Here is an 11,799-nt window from a genome sequence, read left to right on the forward strand (position 1 = left end):
TTTATGGTGAAGGAGCAACAATATTTTCAGGACTATTGACCTAATAAATTGAGCTTTTAGGATAATTTTGACATGTTAATAATAAAGGATGAATTAAAAATATTGTGTTGGGAAAGGGAATAACTAATATAGTCATACTTTCTATGGGAGAAAATCAACTAGTTTAAAGGAAAAGTGGCATGTATTTTCCTCAGTTTATAGCACCTAAAGCTTCTATAGAACTGATGCTGTATAATGATACCAAGAAAGACTGATCCAAACCCAGAATTTTTTGCATATATAATGAACATTTCAATACAGTGCCTTTTTATAAACCTACGATTCAACTTTCATATTCCTTCGCTCACTCATTCTGAAGATCATAAGCCTTTCCTTGTTGGATCTGGAATTCATACCAATTTTCTTACAGACATGGAAATTCCAAACATACTATTGTCATTACACTTCATCTGTCATCCTTGGGAATGCCTTAATTTATTGTAATTTGGAGAAATGAGGTGATAGTAGAAAGAGCTCAGAATAATGGAAAGAAGGTGTTGGCTTCACAGAACTGGCAATTCTTTTCTTAGTTCATTTCCTTTACCTGTTGGTAAGGGTTAGTTATTAATGGAAGCCCCCTGTACTGCAACATGTAGCATTCACTCAACCAGTGTTTATTGAGCATATACAATGTGCCACGTACTGAGCCAAGCACTAAGGACAGTTTTTTAAAAGTAGAACTAGTCCTAGCTCTTATGAAACCTACAACCTGATGGGACAAATATAAACAAGTCCACAACCTACTGCTGCTTCTCACATGTGACAAGGAGCTGGGCTCTTACCTTGAAAGTCACCTACATGAACAATATAACTTTGTTCGCCCATCTTCAGTTGACTTTATGTACTCCTATGCTTACATTTATTTGCGTACCGAGGTATTTAATCCACTTCTGATGGATATAAGTGGATAGAAGGAATTAAAATAATAAATACTGGCAAGCTTGCTGTGAAATGCCAGATGTGCAAATGGCTATGGAGATCACCAAACAGTAAAACACAGAGACGATCTGTAGCACCGAAGAGATGCCATAGCTGCATTGGCAAAGGCATACTTTCTAAAGTGAATAATAAGTACTAGATTGATGGCCCAGAGGGTAGGTACTGTGGGAACTTAGAAAAGGAAGCGTCACTTCCAGAAGGGGTGAGCTTTGTGTGGTGCCTCAAAGGATGGGGTGCATATGAATGGGTCGAGGAGATAGACTGTGTCATAGGAGAGCCTGAGTTAGTAACAGCCAAGGAGAGAAACCCAACACAAACGGACTTGTGCAGAAAGAGTCATCCTAGGGCTTCAGGCATGGCTAGAGCTATGGGGTCCTACAATTTCAGTTGATTCCTCTTTCTCCCTTCATCACCTGGCTCTGCTTTCCTCTACACTGGTTTCAGTGTCAACCTGACTGCACATGGTAGCCCCTCACATCTTCTGGCTTACATCCTACTCCCTAACCACCCCAAAACAAAAGATAAGCTCTCTTTCTCAACAGTTCTAAGCACACTTCTGTAATCACCTGATTGGACCAATTTATATCATGTTCCTTTTATATCATGTTCCTATCCCTGAGGCAATCACTGTAGCTGGGAGGAGAGAATTCATTGATTGGCCAGGTCTGGGCTATGTGTCCGCCCACAGAACAGAGGCAGGTGAGGTCAGCTCCATCTGAGCCATATCAGAACAAGATCAGCTCCCCAGAGAAAAAAAACTGGAATGAGGTCACCAGAACAATAACAACTACAACAATCATCATTGCAAACACTCTAAAATAAAGAACTCACTATGTACCAGGTACTATTCTAAATAACTTTTACCTATTACTTATTTGCTCCTAACTCCCCTGTCGGGTAGATAATCATATTATCCCCATTTTCAGATGGGGAAGCTGAGACATGGGCCAGTAAATGGCAGACCAGGGAGTAATCCAGGCCATCCCACTGCCAAGTCCATGGTCTTATCCACTGTGTTTACACTAAAATTGACTTCTCTACACTCAGAAAAGAACTAACTAACTAGTTCAAGCTAACTAGCACTAAGACTCAGAAATGAGCAAAGTAGATTTGGAGAACAACCAGAAGGCCAGCAATTCAGAAAGCCGGTAATTTTAGTTTCTTCTCACAGCCAGGAAACCATATCCAGAAAGCTGGTAGACAGCTAGTGCTTAGCTTCACCAGGTGGTGAAATTTTTATCAGACCCAGAAAACCACCAACTGAACTTCCAGGGAGAACAAAATAGTCACCACAGAAACCTGAATCATTCCCCAAAAGCTACCCCAGTCCAATCCTCTTGACAGCTTATGGTTTGCACTTTTACACAATTTACCAAGAACTGATTTCATAGTGATGCCTGATCCTCTTTTTCTCTCCTGCTTTGAAACATCATTCATGGAACATAAATAAATCTTAGTTAAAACTAACAAAGCGGCCGGGCGCGGTGGCTCAAGCCTGTAATCCCAGCACTTTGGGAGGCTGAGACGGGCGGATCACGAGGTCAGGAGATCGAGACCATCCTGGCTAACATGGTGAAACCCCGTCTCTACTAAAAAATACAAAAAACTAGCCGGGCGCAGTGGCGGGCACCTGTAGTCCCAGCTACTCGGGAGGCTGAGGCAGGAGAATGGCGTAAACCCGGGAGGCGGAGCTTGAAGTGAGCTGAGATGCGGCCACTGCACTCCAGCCTGGGGGGCAGAGCCAGACTCCGTCTCAAAAATAAATAAATAAATAAAATAAAATAAAATAAAACTAACAATGCGGCGGCTGTGAGGGGCCGCGTCTCACAGCAGCCGCCCGGGCCGGGCATGGTGTTGGGCACCAGACCCGCCTCGCCTGTCTCGGGGAGCCCAGGGTAAAGGCAGCAGTAATGCTAACGCTAGCAAGCAAACTGAAGCGTGACGATGGTCTCAAAGGGTCCTGGACAGCAGTCACAGCGTCCGACTCCACTCGGAGGGTTTCTGTGAGAGACGAATTGCTTGTTAAAGAGGTTGCAGAACTTGAAGCTAATTTACCTTGTACATGTAAAGTGCATTTTCCTGATCCAAACAAGCTTCATTGTTTTCAGCTAACAGTAACCCCAGATGAGGGTTACTGCCAGGGTGGAAAATTTCAGTTTGAAACTGAAGTTCCCGATGCGTACAACATGGTGCCTCCCAAAGTGAAATGCCTGACCAAGATCTGGCACCCCACCATCACAGAGACAGGGGAAATATGTCTGAGTTTACTGAGAGAACATTCAATGGATGGCACTGGCTGGGCTCCCACAAGAACATTAAAGGATGTCGTTTGGGGATTAAACTCTTTGTTTACTGATCTTTTGAATTTTGATAATCCACTGAATATTGAAGCTGCAAAACATCATTTGCGGGACAAGGAAGACTTCCGGAATAAAGTGGATGACTACAACAAGCGTTATGCCAGATGATAAAAGGGGATGATTGCAGGCCCATGGACTGTGTTACAGTTTGTCTCTAACGTGAAACAGCAAGAGGTAGCCCCCTCTCCCGTCCTCATGCTCCCTCTCAGTCCCCTGGATTGCCCCAGTCCTGTGACCATGTTGCCCTGAAGAAGATCATCTTCATGACTGCTCATTGTAGATGGAGAATTTCAACATAAATATGGCAAGAAAATGTGTTTGGGCTTCTGAAGAGTTGTCTGCTTATCTTAACATGTTTACTTTTTTGAACTTGTACTGTATAGGCTGTTGGTGAAATTCTTAAGAAGTTGTAATGAACTCAAAAAACAAAACAAAACAAAAAACTAACAATGCATTTAAACACACACAGTCAAACGATTGCCAGCTTGGCATTGAGAAGCAGTAGACCTGGGCTTGAGCCTGTTTACTGTGCATTTCCTGATACAGAGAAAAGCAAGCACAACTGAGAAAATGCCACAAAGTATTATATAGCGACAGCTCGTGTGCTTCAGAAGAGAAATGGATACATTAGGAAAAGTTTTTTTCCCTTTGATGTAGAATATGCTATCTTTTTAAATGGGAGTTAACTTTAAATAAATAAAATTCAGCCTGTAGGCTTCAGAAAACTAACGTTGTATTTGACAGTGTCATTTCTGTGATCCCTGAAAGCATTTGGGGAGTTAACTTGGGCCTTCATCATGACTTTCCTTCATGGCATGGAAAGCACATTATTTTTTTTATCTCTGTTTTATTGATTTCCCCTTACTTCCTCCCACATGTTCCCTCTGCCAGCGGTTATCTCTGCCCCTTCTGCTCTCCCACATGCTGTGAGGGCAGGTGGACTTTCTCCTGTGTCTCAGCCTGCAGGTGGTCCAAGCGCCGCTGCCTTCTTGCTCCATCCTTGTTTGAAAACCTCTTCCTGTACGGTCTTCGAAAAGAAGATAAGCCAAAGGCCCTGGACCTACCTTCAAGAAGAGATCAGAAAGAGCCTCCTGTTCCTATGCTGAACCATTTGCAGAATGTGCAGTTTGCAGTTAGCTTTTTTTTTTTTAAGAGATGGGTCTTGCTGTATTGTCCAGGCCGGTATCGAACTCTGGAGCTCAAGCAATCTGCCCTCCTCAGCCTCCCAAAGGGCTAGGATTACAGGCGCAGGCAACTGCGCTCAGCCTGCAGTTAGCATATTTTCAGTTGAACTTAGAGATGTTCCCCCTCCTTTCAGGACACAGAGTATATGAGCCTGGTAGATGGACAAAACTGTTTTGTTTACTTTTGGGCTTTTTATTTCCCCAAAAGAGCCCTGAATAGTCAAATATCAGATGATTTGACACCCCCACCGCCCAACCACCATCCAAGATTTGGAAGTCTTTTTTCTTTTAAACAAAATTAATAGGCCGGGCATGATGGCTCATGCCTGTAATACCAGCACTTTGGGAGGCCGAACTTGGTGGACCACTTGAAGTCAGGAGTTCGAGTCTAGCTTGGCCAACATGGTGAAACTCCATCTCTACTAAAAATACAAAAATTAGCCAGGTATGGTGGCAGGTGCCTGTAATTCCAGCTACTTGGGAGGCTGAGGCAGGAGAATCACTTGAACCCTGGAGGCGGAGGTTGTAGTGAGCCGAGATCACGCCATAGCTCTCCAGCCTGGGCAACAAAAGAAAACTCCGTCTTAAAAAAAAATAATAGTTTTATGTAAATGCATATGTAGAAACTTGAAATATAGTGTGCTTTGCAACATAAGAAGAAACATTGATAAGTATTTTTTACCATAAGTGTCCATTTTGACCATTTTTAGTGTTTTAGGAATTGCTTTTGAAACTGATTATGTTTGAAACATATAAGACTACAATTGGGCCGGGCGCGGTGGCTCAAGCCTGTAATCCCAGCATTTTGGGAGGCCGAGACGGGCGGATCACGAGGTCAGGAGATCGAGACCATCCTGGCTAACCCGGTGAAACCCCGTCTCTACTAAAAAATACAAAAAACTAGCCGGGCAAGGTGGCGGGCGCCTGTAGTCCCAGCTACTCGGGAGGCTGAGGCAGGAGAATGGAGTAAACCCGGGAGACAGAGCTTTCAGTGAGCTGAGATCCAGCCACTGCACTCCAGCCTGGGCAACAGAGCGAGACTCCGTCTCAAAAAAAAAAAAAAAAAAAAAAAAAGACTACAGTTGGAGAATCCTTACTATTAAAAAGTTGCCATGATTAAAAAGTTTTTCAGAATTTCTTGGTTAGTAAGATTTGGAAGCTTATAGCTTCTAGAGTTTATGTTTTTAGAACAAGAGGTGTGTTTGTGTGAAAGTGAGGTGGGGGTTCACGAAATGAATGCAAAAATTGTGTGCACATATACATATGTTTGCATTCTAGAGAAAGCCTTGGTAGCTTTTAATCAATTCTCAAGAGGGTTCATGACACAAAGAATTCCCAATTTGCCTGTCTCACTTTCCTTCCCACACCCACTCTGTCTTATCGGTAGCAGCTAGCTTGCTCTCTCCTGCCAGCTGCCTATTTATTCCTTCCCAGATGAATTGTCCTTCTTGTTTTCTGACCCAGCCAAGCTGAGCAAGGAGAACTCAAGAGCTGGTGCCCTGGTGGGGATGTCAGGTAGATGGCAAGACTGCTGGGAGCACCTCAGTGGGTCCCCTCCGGGTGAGCTGTTAGGAAGGTGGACGGCTTCCCCTGCCCAACCGTGACCAGGAAATGTGGGCAATCCAAGATGCCACTCTGCAGTCAAGCTTTAATTACACTGAGGATAAGTTGAAAGAGAGTGTCAAGGGGAAAATGGAATTGGGTAGTGGCATCCCATCGTTACCTGTTTTTTTCCAGTTACATTTTCTATTTGATGTTTTGGGGGATTTTTTTAATTTTTTTTTTAATTTTTTTTTTAATTTTTTTTTTTTTTTTGCTGCTTTCCTTGGTTTCTGTCTCCATTACAACATCCTAACACTCTAATTGGTTTTATATGGGACAAACAGGAGGTATTGCTTCTGGCAGGATGTGATTTTCTGTCCTGTTGATCGATGGATTAATTTTTATTGAGCACAGTGTGCTACCAGCGGAACCAAAAATCCAAGATACAATCCCAGCTCTAGGAGTTCATGTTCTAATAAAAGTAAGAAACAACATAATCAAACATCCTTGTTTCTTTTTCTTGTCAGTATTCCCTTCTACTGAGACAACTACACAGATAATGTAGGACCCCAAAACATGCTTTAAAAAAGGAGCTGACTGTACCAGACAGCTGGGTGGAGGCAGTGGTTTCATCTGAAGAGAGTTTCAGTCATCATATTGGCTGGGTGACTGCTCAAGGCTGGACTTTAAAAGAGTTAAACATTTTTCCGCATTTTTTTGGTTACATTTTTATGTCAAGTTAGATTAAACAAAGTTACAGTCTTGAACTGTGCAGTAGTTTAAACCCATACAGAAATCTCTTCACTAAAATACAACACAATACTATATAGCTCAATTTCATGAAGTGCTAATGATTTTATATAGTCATATTAAGAATGGTTCATTGTCTCTTCATGTCTGTGATGTAAGGATCCATACGACCATTTTTTTTCATAAATTAGCATCCCCCCAAAAAAGTTTCCTTTCCCTGACTATTCTGTCTTAAGCTCCGAAAAAGCCAGGAAACCCAGGTAATAGGTATTTTCCTATTTCCTCAGAGCAAATGTTCGTGCTCAAATGAAAACATTGTTTCATCTCTGGATCAGTTACAATATTTCTGAGCCACCATTTCCTCATCTATAAGATAAAAAATGTTGGAGATGATCATTTTAAGTTTCCTCCCAGCTCTGAACCACCCTGACACACAAATTTTCTTGTATGATTTCTGATTTCATTTGTAACCGTACTCATTTCCAATAGAAGCTGCATAGGAGCAGGGTCTATGTCCATCTTGTTCAGGTATACACCTAGCTCCTAGCACATGAAAGTAGGGCAGTAAATATAATGTGGATGAATAAATTATGTTCCAAGCGATGTGTGTTTTTGATGTGTATTTTTGCTGTAGCATGCCTCAAATCTTTCTATGGAAGAAAGCAGGGTCCATATTATAAATTCCTACCTTTTTTGGGATTTATTCCATATTTGAAATTCTTTCTTTTGCTCTGCCTGTGTGGCTATGGCTAAAATTCTGTCATCTCTTTCTCCTCCTTTTTCTTTTCATGAACCCATTCTTTTGCAAACTGTTTCATAAAAGGCCCCAACACACAGAACACAAGACTTCCCCTCAGGAAGCGGGAGCTTGAGCTGCTGAGGAAGAAGGAAGCAAGGTCCTGGCGCCCACTGAGGCCGGCTCAGGCAGAGTAGGTCTCTGCTGCCACCAACCTACCAGCGGACAGTCGATCTAACAACACATGGAAGGAACGACATTCCTTGCTCTCTAGGCTAAAAACGTGAACCCATTCCCCCAAATAACGGGTCTAATTCTGAAGAACTGGGAAAAAGGAACCCACCACTGCTCCAAAGGCTACCTAGACCCGGATTTTTGGCCACTGAGAGTCCCCAGCTGAGGGAAGAGTCAAAATACTTCCAACATGGTTAAATGTGCTGATTTTATTCTTTGCTAAAAAATCAGAGATTTAGGCCAGGCGCGGTGCCTCACGCCTGTAATCCCAGCTCTTTGGGAGGCCAAGGTGGGCAGATCACGAGGTCAAGAGTTCAAGACCATCCTGGCTAATATGGTGAAACCCCGTCTCTACTAAAAATACAAAACTTAGCTGGGCATGGTGGCGCACACCTGTAGTCCCAGCTACTTGGGAGGCTGAGGCAGGAGAATCGCTTGAACTCGGCAGGCGGAGGTTGCAGTGAGCTGAGATTGCGCCACTGTGCTCTGGCAACAAAGCGAGACTCCGTCTAAAAAAAAAAAAAATCAGAGATTTTCTCTAAACGTAAGGCTTATCCAGAACACTGAGATTTTGTGTGTGATAGGTAAACAGTAGGAAGTCAAGGGGTGGAATTATGAGGAGGGTCGGGGAGGAGTGGGAAATGAAGATGGGAGAAGAGATTTACCTGTGGCACTGAGTTTCTCCCTCTAAATGTCAGCCTGCAGCGTGGGCCTTGTGGTGCATTTGATAGGCAATACTGCTCTCTAGCGGCCAAGTAGGATGAATGCAAGCTTCAATTAAATCCGCTTAAAATTTAGGGCCATTTTTTGTTATTTTAGATTTCACGTCCAGTTTTAAGAGTAGCTTCTTTTAAATCCTAAGAGGAAAACAAAATAGTCATTCTACCCGAGTGCATAACTTCTTATAAAAGCATGCATGTGACTCTTCTCTCCCCTTCCTCACTGATTTTTCCTTGATGCCCCCTTATACATAGGCACACTCTTTTGGGCTTTCCTAATAAACCACCTGGCCATGGGCCTTGGAGTCACCTGGGGAAGCTTAGAACTTGCTTTACACCTCAGGCTCTGGCTACTTGAGGACCTAATGGGAAAGGCACAAGATGATAAGTTGCCCTCACTGTTCCCTCGATGAGAAGGCCCTTCCCTTACTCCTTCACGAGGCTGGTTCTTCCCCAGGTTGCTCAGCCCAGAAGCCACCTGGCTAGAGCAGTCCCACCCTACTGACACCTTCCCTCAGTATCCACATCCAGCACATTATCATTCTGTCAGCTTCACAGATCATCACGCCTCAAAATTATCTTTTTGCTTTACTCATTTAATGTCTCTCTCTCCCACCACCCCATCACAATATAAGCTTTGTAACAGCAGAGACCTTGTCTATTTTTTTCACTTATATGTTTCCAAACCCTAGAAATTTGGCAGGTTCTTGGCACACAGTAGGCTCTAAATAAATATTTTTGAATAAATGATAGAGAATATTTAATTTCTAAGCTTTCTCTTCCAATAGCAATCTTTTTGTCTAACACCTTACCGTCTCCAGCATTAGAAAGGTGTGCCATGACACGATGGGTAGCATTCCACTAGGGAATTATAAGGTGTGAAATCTCCCCATGCATCAGTAGATGCAGCAGACTAGCATTGTAAATTGCCAGTACTGGGTTTCATTTAATTTTTAAAAGTCTGATTAGGGCCTGGCCCAATGGCTCACGTCTGTCATCCTGGCAATTTGGGAGGCTGAAGTGAGAGGATTAACTGAAGATGGGAGTTCGAGACCAGCCTGGCCAACATGGAGAAACCCTGTCTCTACTAAAAATACAAAATTAGCTGGGCATGGTGGTGCATGCCTGTAATCCCAACTAGTCAGGAGGCTGAGGCAGGAGAATTGCTTAAACCTGGGAGGTGGAGGTTGCGGTAAGCTGAGATCACACCATTGCATCCCAGCCTGGGCAACAAGAATGAAACTCTGTGTCAAAAAAAAAAAAAAAAAGTCTGATGATATATGTTTCTCCTTGTCTACTCAGCAAAAAGTCATAGTGTAGGTAGGTACAATCTTCTAAAACAATAATATACAGAAGAGAAATAGAAATAGCATAATAAAATAGCAATTGGTAGTTTCATTTAACTTAACTGATTTAATAAATGGCAAACTTATGAGTACATATCATTGTACCAGGAAGGTTTTCAAGAGTACTGTACATTTTTGGGGTAATATCAATATATGCTATGTTGTAGTGACCACAATACCTGCCTCCATTTCTCAGTGTTTTTGACTTAGTCGCAGAAGCATTTCAGAAGACCTGTTTTGACAGCCCACTTAGATCAGGGCTTCGTTTTGTTGCTGTTGTTGTCTCCTTTATCATTCCTTTTTTTCCCATATGAAATATAAAATGGCAGTCCAGTGGATGAAGCAAAACAATTTTGAGCTGTTCTGGTTAAAGCCGTGTTAGGGACCCCAAAACCTGCCCAGTGGGCTTCCTTTACCATTCTCCTCTCCCCTTCTTCCCCCTCTCATCATGAGAACCCCCAAGTTCCCTCTGTCAAGCCACAGGGCTTCTGAACCCAGAAAGAAACCGACTGGCTTACTGTCCTATTCTACTGTCCTATTAAAATCCCAATATTTGAAATACTCTGTTATTCTATTATTCTGGTGACAGAGCAGAAACTAACTTATTAAACAAGCTAGCATGTGACTTCTGTACCTGTGCTCAGTCAATAGACATTTGTGGAGTGTGTTCTCACTACGTGTCAGGCTCTGCTAAGTACAAGGAATACCTGTGAAATGGGCAGGGCCTTTGCCTTCACAGAGGTCAGTGCAGTGAGAGATACTGATAGTACAATGTACCAAATACGATGATAGGGTGAACACAGAGGGGAACATTGAATATGTGCTGATCCACCCAGCAGGAGCGTGGTGGATCAGGGAAGGTTTGCTTGTTGGAGGTGGTGATAGAGTTATAGACCTGTGAAAAGCTTGGAGAGGAGTTTTCCAGCTAAGAGGGTAACACGTACCCACAGGCCTCATGGCTCATCTGAGGGACTGGAAGGAGCTCTGTTTCAATGGAGCATGAAATATATGGCGTCTGAACAGTGAGAGGAGAGAAAGATGATACTACGGAGGTGAGCAGAGTCCGCATCACAAAGAGTCTTATAAGTCATTTCCAAGAGTCTGAACTTTAGCTGGAGGGCAACGTAAAGCTTTTGCAAGATTGTAATCAGGGAAATGATGTGATAAATTCAGCTGTAGTGTGAAGAATGGCAGCAAGACTGATCAATGAGATCAATGTGGAGAATGTTGTAGTCATCGAGATGAGAGACGATGGTGGTCTGAATCAGAAAATGGCCATTGAGATGGAGAAGATGGATGGATTCAAGAGATATGTGAAAGCTGGAATCAGCAAGACTTCCTCGATTGAATATGGGGCATGAGGGTAGGGGAAAGGAAAGGATAATGCCCAGGTTTCTGGCTTGAGCCATTGAGTGGATGGTGATTCCTTCACCAATATAAGGGCATTAATATGGGTAGAAAGATAATGAGTTTTATTTTGGACATGTTGTGGGACATGTCTATAAGACAATTAAGTGGAAATAGAGTGCAGTTGTGTATAAGGATATGAAGCTCAGAAAAACTATCAACTAAAGATTAAGATGGCCGGGCGCGGTGGCTCAAGCCTGTAATCCCAGCACTTTGGGAGGCCGAGACGGGCGGATCACGAGGTCAGGAGATCGAGACCATCCTGGCTAATACGGTGAAACCCTGTCTCTACTTAAAAAAATACAAAAAACTAGCCGGGCGACGAGGCGGGCGCCTGTAGTCCCAGCTACTCGGGAGGCTGAGGCAGGAGAATGGCGTAAACCCGGGAGGCGGAGCTTGCAGTGAGCTGAGATCCGGCCACTGCACTCCAGCCTGGGTGGCAGAGCAAGACTCCGTCTCAAAAAAAAAAAAAAAAAAAAAAAAAAAAAAAAAAAAAAAAAAAAAAAGATTAAGATTCAGGAGTTATTAGCACACATGGTAGGT

The 11,799-nt window shown here is 43.1% G+C and overlaps 1 pseudogene across 1 annotated transcript; it reads left to right on the plus strand.

Moving 5' to 3' along the window:
* The first annotated feature begins 2,787 nt into the window (after nt 1-2,787).
* On the plus strand, nt 2,788-3,669 carry LOC104665649 (annotated as a pseudogene). The gene has a single exon (XR_004057372.1). The product of XR_004057372.1 is annotated as an NEDD8-conjugating enzyme UBE2F pseudogene (transcript).
* Nucleotides 3,670-11,799: the final 8,130 nt, after the last annotated feature.

The sequence above is a fragment of the Rhinopithecus roxellana genome, chromosome 5 (genome assembly GCF_007565055.1).
Source record: "Rhinopithecus roxellana isolate Shanxi Qingling chromosome 5, ASM756505v1, whole genome shotgun sequence".
Classification (NCBI taxonomy): domain Eukaryota; kingdom Metazoa; phylum Chordata; class Mammalia; order Primates; family Cercopithecidae; genus Rhinopithecus; species Rhinopithecus roxellana.